The 8,893-nt window shown below is 40.2% G+C and overlaps 1 pseudogene; it reads right to left on the bottom strand.

The window, feature by feature from the left end:
- Positions 1-6,890: 6,890 nt before the first annotated feature.
- LOC111546155 lies at positions 6,891-7,749 on the bottom strand (annotated as a pseudogene).
- Between the last annotated feature and the right edge of the window lie 1,144 nt (positions 7,750-8,893).

The following is an 8,893-nucleotide window of genomic DNA, read 5'->3' as shown; positions in this document are numbered from 1 at the left end:
GGAGACCTCAACACCCGACTTTCAGCATTGGACAGGTCTTTCAGACAGACAGTCAACAAAGAAACATTGGACTTAATCTGCCCTATAGACCAAATGAACCTAAAAGATATTTACAGAACATTTCATCTAACAGCTGCAGAATACAAATTATTTTCCTCAGAATATGTATCATTCTCACAGATAGACCATATGTTAGGTCACAAAACAAGTCTTAAGACATTCCAAAAAAAACTGAAATAATATCAAGCATCTTCTCTGACCACAATTAAATAAAAGTAGAAATCAATAAGAAGAGAAACTTTGGAAATGATACATACACTTGGAAATTAAACAGTATGCTCCTGAATGACCAGTGGGTCATAAAGAAATTAAAAAGGAAACTGAAATTTTTCTTAAAACAAATGCTAATGGAAACACAATATACCAAAACCTATGCGATACAGCAAAAGCAGTACTAAGAGGGAAATTTGTAGTTATAAGTGCCTACATAAAAAAAAAGAAAGAAAAACTTCAAATAAACAACTTAACAATGCATCTTAAAAAATTAGAAGAGCAAGAACAAACCAAACCCAAAATCATTAGTAGAAAAAAATGAAATAATAAAGATTAGAGCAGAAATAAATAAAATCAAAATGGAGAAAACAATACAAAAGATCAATGAAACTATAAGTTGCTTCTTCGAAAAGTTAAACAAAATTAACTAGCCTTTAGCAGACTAAGAACAAAAAGGAGAAGATCTAAGTAAATAAAATCAGAGATGAAAAAGGAGACATTTCAACTGATACAACAGAAATTCAAATATCATTAGTGGCTACCATGAGCAACTATATGCCAATACATTGGAAAATTAGAAGAAATGGACAAATTCCTAGGTACATACAACCTATCAAGGTTGAATTATGAAGAAATCCAAAACCTGGACACACCACTAACAAGTAATGAGATTTAAGCCATAATTTAAAAGTCTCTAAGTAAAGAAAATCCCATGAGCCCATGGCTTCACTGCTGAATTCTACCAAACATTTAAAGAACTCATAGCAATCCTGTTCAAACTATTCTAAAAAATGGAGGAGGAGGGAATACTTCCAAACTCATTCTATGAAGTCAGTATCACCCTAATACAAAAACCAGAAAAAGACCCATTAAAAAAAGAAAACTATGGGCCAAATTTTCTGATGAATATTGATGCAAAAATCCCCAAAAAAATACTAGCAAACTGAATTCAACAATACCTTAAAAAGATAACTCACCGTGTCCAAGTGGGATTTATCCCTGGGATGCAAGGATGGTTCAACATAGGCAAATCAATGTGCTACATCATATCAACAGAATGAAGGACAAAAAGATGCTGGAAAAGCATTTGATAAAATTCAACATCCCTTCATGATAAAAACCCTAAAAAAAACTGCATATGGAAGGAACATACCTCAATTTAATAAAAGCCATATGTTACAGACCTGCAGCTAGTATATCATTCTGAATGGGGAAAAACTGAAAGTCTTTCCTCTGGAACATGAGAAGGATGCCCACCTTCACCACTATTATTCAACATAGTACCGGAAGTCCTAGCCAGAGCAATCAGAAAAAAGAAAGAAAGGGCACCCAAATTGGAAAGGAAGAAGTCAAATTATCCTTGTTTGCAGACAATATAATCTTGTATTTAGAAAAACCTGAAGACTCCATAAAAATACTATTAGAACTGATTGGCTGGGTGTGGTGTCTCATGCCTGTAATTCCTGCAATTTGGGAGGCCAAGGTGGGTGGATCACCTGAAGTCAGGAGTTTAAAATCAGGCTGGCCAACATGGTGAAACTCCATCTCTACTAAAAATACAAAAATTAACCAAGTGTAGTGGCATGCACCTGTAATACCAGGCTGAGGCATGACAGTCACTTGAACCTGGGTGGCGGAAGTTGCAGTGAGCCGAGATTGCACCATTGCACTCCAGCCTGGGCAAGAGAGTAAGACTCTCTCTCAAAAAAAAAAAAAAAGGCCAGGCCTGGTGGCTCACGCCTATAGTACCAATATTTTGGGAGACCAAGGCAGGTGGATCACTTGAGGTCAGGGGTTCGAGACCAGCCTGGCCAACATGGTGAAACCCATTTACACTAAAAATACAAAATTAGCTGGATGTGGTGGCCCATGCCTGTAGTCCCAGCTACTCAGGAGGCTGAGGCAGAAGAATCACTTGAACCCAGCATGTGCAGGCTGCAGTGAGCCGAGATCACGCCACTGCACTGCAGCAAGAGCGCAGCAGATGGATAGAGCAAGAGTCCATCTAGAAAAAAAGAAAAAAAAAAACTATTAGAACTGATAAATTCAGTAGAGTTGCAGGACGCAAAATCAGCATACAAAAATCAGTAGCATTCCTATATGCCAACAGTGAATGTGATAAAACCAACAAAAAAGTGATCCCATTTACAATAGCCACAAATAAAATTAAATACCTAGGAATTAACCAAAAAAGTGAAAGCTCTCTATAATGAAAATTAGAAAACACTGATGAAAGAAATTGAGAGGACACCAAAAGGTGAAAAGATATTCCATATTCATGGATTGGAAGAATGAATATTGTTAAAATGTCCATACTATCCAAAGCAATCTACAGATTCAATTAAATCCCTATCAAAATACCAATGACATTCTTCACAGAAATAGAAAAAACAATTCAAATATTTATATGGAACCACAACAAAACCAAAATATCCAAAGCTGTTCTAAGCAAAAAGGACAAAACTGAAGGAATCACATTACCTGACTTCAAATTTTTTTTTTTTTTTTTTTTTTTTTTTTTTTTTTTTTTTTTTTTTTTGAGGCGGAGTCTCGCTCTGTCGCCCGGACTGGAGTGCAGTGGCCGGATCTCAGCTCACTGCAAGCTCCGCCTCCCGGGTTTACGCCATTCTCCTGCCTCAGCCTCCCGAGTAGCTGGGACTACAGGCGCCCGCCACCTCGCCCGGCTAGTTTTTGTATTTTTTAGTAGAGACGGGGTTTCACCGTGTTAGCCAGGATGGTCTCAATCTCCTGACCTCGTGATCCGCCCGTCTCGGCCTCCCAAAGTGCTGGGATTACAGGCTTGAGCCACCGCGCCCGGCCACCTGACTTCAAATTATTTGACAGAGCTATAGTAACAAAAACAGCATGGTACTGGCATAAAAACAAACACATGGACCAACAGAACAGAATGGAGAATCCAGATATAAATTCACACTACTATAGTGAATTTATTTTTGACAAGGTTTCAAGAACATACACTGGGAAAAAAGACAATCTGTTCAACACATGATGCTGGGAAAACTCGATATCCATATGCAAAAGAATGAAACGGGACCTTTTTCTCTCACCATATACAAAAATCAACTTAAAATTGATTACAGACTCCAATCTAAGACCTCAAACTATGAAACTACTATCAAAACACATCAGGGAAACTCTCCAGGACATTGGTCTGGGCCAAAATTTCTTGAATAATACCCTATAAGCACAGGCAACTAAAGCAAAAATGGATAAATGGGATCACATCCAGTTAAAAACCTTCTGCACAGCAAAGGAAATGATGAACTAAGTGAAGAGACAATCCATAGAATGGGAGAAAATATTTGCAAACTACTCATGTGACAAGGGATTAATAACCAGAACATATAAGAAGCACAAACAACTCTACAGGAAAAAGTCTAATAATCTGATTTAAAATGGACAAAAGATTTGAATAGTCATTTCTCAAAAGAAGACATACAAATGGGAAATGGGCATATGAAAAAGTATTCAACATCACTGATCATCAGAGAAATGCAAATCAAAGCTACAATGAGATATCATCTCACCCCATTTAAAACGGCTTATATCCAAAAAACAGGCAATAACAAATGCTGTGAGGCTATAGAGAAAAGGGAACTCCCATACATTGTTGGTGGGAATAATTAATACAACCACTGTGGAGAACAGTTTGGAGGTTCCTCAAAAAACTAAAACAGTTACCATATGATCCAGTAATCCCACTGCTGGGTGTACACTCCAAAAAAAGGAAATCAGTATATCAAAGAGATGCATACACTCCCATGTTTTGCTGCAGCACTATTAACAATAGCCATAATCTGGAAACACCTTAAGAGTCTATCAACAGACGAATGGATAAAGAAAATACGGTACATATACACAATGGAGTGCTATTCAGAGATAAAAAAAAAAAAAAAAAAAAAAAAAAAAAAAAAAAACGCTAAAAATAAAAAAAAGAGGGCTATTAAAAAAAAAAAAAAAAAAAAAAAAAAAAAAAAAAAGAATGAGATCCTATCATTTGCAGCAACATGGATGGAACTGGAGGTCACCATGCTAAGTGAAATAAGCCAGGCACAAAAATACAAACATTGCATGTTCTCACTTATTTGTGGGATCTAAAAATCAAAACAATTGAACTCATGGAGATAGAGAGCAGAAGGAGGTTTACAGAGGCTGGGAAGAGTAGTGGAAGCATGAGAGGGTTGGTTAATGAGTACAAAAAAAAGAGAAAAAGAAAGAAAGAAAGAATGAAAAAGTATTTGGTAGCACAATACGGTGTCTGTAGTCAATAATAATTTAATTGTACATTTTGAAATAAAGAGTATAGGCCGAGCACGGTGGCTTACGCCTGTAATCCCAGCATTTTGGGAGGCCGAGGCGGAGGAATCACCTGAGGTCAGACGTTCAAGACGAGCCTGACCAACGTAGTAAAACCTTGTCTCTACTAAAAACACAAAAATTAGCTGGGCGTGGTACGCATGCCTGTAATCCCAGCTACTCGGGAGGCTGAGGGAGGAGAATCCCTTGAACTCCAGAGGCAGAGGATGCAGTGAGCAGAGATCGTGCCATTGCACTCCAGCTTGGGCAACAGAGCAAGACTTCGTCTCAAAAATAATAATAATAAAATAAAGTAAAATACAGAGTATAATTGGATTATTTGTAACTCAAATGATAAATGCTTGAGGGAATGGATACCCCATTTTACATGATGTGATTATTAAGCATTTCATGCCTGTATCAAAATATCTCATGTACCCCATAAATATATGTACCTCCTATGTACCACAAAAATTAAAATTCAAAATTAAAAAATATTATCTTTTCCTCATTTTCTTTTTTTCTACTTCTGAAACTTACACATTGATTTTCTAATTCTATTTATGTTATCTTAATTATTCTTTCATGTTTTTCATATCTTTATCCCTTTGCTGCATTCTATCTGATTTCCTTAGACTTCCCAATACAGAAACTCTTTAGACACGTGCAATCTAGTATTTTTCCTTTTCTTTTTTTTTTGAGACGGAGTCTCGCTCGGTCGCCCAGGCTTGAGTGCAGTGGCCGGATCTCGGCTCACTGCAAGCTCCGCCTCCCGGGTTTACGCCATTCTCCTGCCTCAGCCTCTCAAGTAGCTGGGACTACAGGCGCCGGCCACCTCGCCCGCCTAGTTTTTTGTATTTTTTAGTAGAGACGGGGTTTCACCGTGTTAGCCAGGAGGTTCTCGATCTCCTGACCTCGTGATCCACCCGTCTTGGCTCCCAACGTGCTGGGACTACAGGCTTGAGCCACCGCGCCCGGCCAGTATTTTTCCTTTTCATTGAGATTTAAATTTCATTGATGCTATTTTGGTAGAAGTTCTAGATGAGAGAGTTCTAGTAAAAGTTCCCATTCTTTTTTTTTTTTTTTTTTTTTTTTTTTTGAGACGGAGTGTTGCTCTGTTGCCAGGCTGGAGTGCAGTGGCTCTCAGCTCACTGCAACCTCTACCTCCCGGGTTCAAGCGATTCTCCTGCCTCAGCCTCCTGAGTAGCTGGGACTACAGGTATACACCAAAATGCATGGCTAATTTTTGGCATTAATATTTTTGTTAGAGATGGGGTTTCACCATGTTGGACAGGCTGGTCTAGAACTCCTGACCACAAGTGATCCACCTGCCTTGGCCTTCCAAAGTCCCGGGATTACAGGTATGAATCCTAGCTGGCCGTCATTGTGAATTTTAATTACATCTTAACTAAATAATGCTACCTTTATAATTTAAAAAATATTGGTAGATTCCAACCTCTCCAATACCATTGCAGAAAATTACTATTTGTAAAATTTAAAATTCCAGCTCTTATCTAACCTATATCTCTGAGATACCACCTTCTTTAGGCCCACATTGTATATCACATCACATAAACATATCCTCCAAATTTGGCAAAATTCCATCTGAGTCATTCTTTAATGATATGAAAATAGTAACGTAGAAACCATTTTATTTATATAAGTTTAATATATTTGTAAATACACATATATAAAGAATGTATTAAAGCTTCTTTTAAAATGGCTTATATACTAAATATATACTAAATAGGCATGTCTCTGTTGGAATCCAGACACATCAATTATTATAAACCAATGGTAAAGGAGGAAAAAATAGGTCAAAAATTGAGGCCTTCTGAATGGGCTCTTAAATATTGGTACCCATCCCCTGCCTTGCTCCAACAATTGGCCAGTTTAAAAGCAGCTGAATTTGTGAATTTGTGAAGACTGTATGAGTTATCATCTAGAAGTCATATGAGATGCTCTGGATGCAACTCCTGCAAAAACAAGACAACATAAAACAAAGACATATCACAAAATGAAAACAACGTTATCACCTATTCTCATCTTCTCCTTCATCCTGCAATCGTGTACTGTTTTGCCTCCTAAAAAATCCTCCTTAACATCCTACCCTATAAATAATTGAATGGGAAGGTCTTATAGCCTATGATATTGACAACAATGACAGCAACAAAGGAATATACTGCTGACTTGTGGTGTCTGCTTTTTTACGGTGTTTTTTTCTTTTTTTTTTTTTTTTTCCACTTCATCCACCCCTACCCCAGCTTCCGGGGCTGAAGTAGGGGGCGGCTCTCCAGTTTGCAATTCTTTATTAGAACTCAAGTTTGTGTTTGCAACCATTCAACAGAAGGGGTAAAACAAAAAATCCACATCATCCTCCCGCCAACTGCAGCTTCTGGGCGAAGTACGGGCTTTCACTTTAACCCCTGACTGGCTCTGGCTCCAGGGCCCTAGATGCCTTCATAATCTGGTAACTGGGGCCCGGGCATCCTCGCGAAACCGCTGGGTTACTGCCTTGCTGGCAGCTTCGGGGGATCGCTGGGTCCCCGACTGGTTGGCAGCCTCCAGAGACTGCTGGATCCCGGTCTCCTGCACCTCCACCGGAGAACCCTGTGTCCCGACCTCCCGGACCTCCACCAAACGCTGGGTCCCGGCCTCCTGGACCTCCACCGAACGCTGAGTCCCGGCCTCCCGGACTTCTGTTGAAGACTGCTGAGTCTGGGCCTTCTTAGTGGCGACATCCTGGGCGAGGGCCTTTCCTGAGCCTTTCGCCTGGAGCTGGCGGTGATAGTCAGCCAAGTTCATGATCATCTTGATTGTGTCCTCCTGGTAAGAAGGCCTCCCAAATACCAAGATCTCAGCCTCGCCGTTAGGGTCCAACCGATTCACATGAATCAAGATTTGGGACATACCCTGGACGTGCGGGATGCGTTCTCGGCCCCTGCCGAAGATCTTTTCCACCAGCCAAACCTCAAGGCGAACTACCTTCGGATTCTTCAGGAACTCAGAGTGAAACCAGGAGAACCGCTTAGGAAGGTGACCAAGCACCTCGACTGGCATTGTTTTTGGCTGCATCAGTTGCACGAGCGTCGGAAACCGCCTGGGAGTGTCCATGCTGAGGCGGGTCCTGCAGGAGACACCACCACCACAGCAAACCCAAAGGCCAAGCTGGAGGTAGGTGACTAGCTCTTTTTTTTTTCTTTTTCCTTTTTAATTTTAAGATGAAGTCTCACTCTGTCACCCAGGCTGGAATGTAATGCAATGGGGTGATCTCGGCTCACTGCAACCTCCGCCTCCCAGGTTCAAGTGATCCTCCTGCCTCAGCCTCCCAAGTAGCTGGGACTATAGGCACATGCCACCACACCCAGGTAATTTTTGTATTTTTAGTAGAGACAGGGTTTCACCATATTGGCCAGGCTGGTCTCGAACTCCTGACCTTGTAATCCACCCGCCTCGGCCTCCCAAAGTGCTGGGATTACAGGCATGAGCCACTGCACCTGGCCACCTTCTTCTTCCCTTTTTTTTTTTTTTTTTTTTTTTTGGCTTCCAGAGAAGAAAATTTCTCAAACCCATGATCCCATAATTATTCTGTTTAGTGAATTTGAATTCCTCGATTTACAATTTATACTCTTAAGGCTAGTATCCTCATAAGATCATGTGCTTAGTGGATTGAAGCCCTGTCTCTCTTGCTTACTGAGTGATCTAGGGAAAATGTATTAACTTCTTCAAGTCTCAGTTTCTACATGTATAAAATGGAAATAAATACTTATGCCATGAGGTTTTTTTTTTTTTTTTTTTTTTTTTTTTTTGTTTGAGACAGAGTCTTGTTCTGTCGCCCAGGCAGGAGCACAGTGGCATGATCTGTGCTCACTGCAACCTTTGCTTCCCAGGTGTAAGCTATTCTCCTGCTAGCCTCCTGACTAGCTGCAATTCCATGCCTGGCTAATTTTTGTATTTTTAGCATAGACAGCATTTCACCATGTTGGCCAGGCTGGGCTTGAACTCCTGACCTCAGGTGATCCACCCACCTCAGCCTCCCAAAGTGCTGGGATTACAGGCATGTGCCACTACACCCAGCTAATTTTTGTATTTTTAGTAGAGACGGAGTTTTACTATGTTGGCCAGGCTGGTCTCATACTCCCAACCTCAGGTGATCCACCCACCTCAGCCTCCCAAGGTGCTGGGATTACCAGTGTGAGCCACCACGCCCGGCCTGAAGGAATAAAATTTTCTGTAGTACCTGAATGGATAAAGGGAGAATATGTAAACACAAAGTAATTGTTTCAAATAACAGGAAGATACA

Source organism: Piliocolobus tephrosceles, chromosome 11 (assembly GCF_002776525.5).
Source record: "Piliocolobus tephrosceles isolate RC106 chromosome 11, ASM277652v3, whole genome shotgun sequence".
NCBI classification, from domain to species: domain Eukaryota; kingdom Metazoa; phylum Chordata; class Mammalia; order Primates; family Cercopithecidae; genus Piliocolobus; species Piliocolobus tephrosceles.
Note: the sequence above shows the minus strand (reverse complement) of the source record. Positions and strands in the feature narration are given on the sequence as shown.